Source organism: Macrobrachium nipponense, chromosome 12 (assembly GCF_015104395.2).
Source record: "Macrobrachium nipponense isolate FS-2020 chromosome 12, ASM1510439v2, whole genome shotgun sequence".
Classification (NCBI taxonomy): domain Eukaryota; kingdom Metazoa; phylum Arthropoda; class Malacostraca; order Decapoda; family Palaemonidae; genus Macrobrachium; species Macrobrachium nipponense.
The window spans coordinates 105,003,715-105,004,080 of NC_087205.1; positions in this window are offsets into that span (position 1 = coordinate 105,003,715).

Consider the following 366-nt stretch of genomic DNA (forward strand, 5'->3'; position numbering starts at 1 on the left):
AAACCAATGAATTCTCTTATGTGGGTTAATCATCTCTCTCTCTCTCTCTCTCTCTCTCTCCTTGCTAAAGTGAAGAATGTTTTGCTACTGAAAATTATCTCATATTATTGATCACTCTAATAACATGGCTAAATCACATGCTTGTATCTAGTCTGTTCCAGTCCTGTCATCTCATTCCATCTACTTTCATACCTTCATCTTGGACTAGATACAAACTGACCTGCTAGGTCCACTCTCATAGGCAGTTGAAGAAAGATTGAATACATCACTAGGTTCGACCATGGTATCTGACTCGCTTCCACCTCAGTTATGTATGGGATGACAGATGCCAACAATTCCTTGCATATACAATTTTTTATTGTTTTT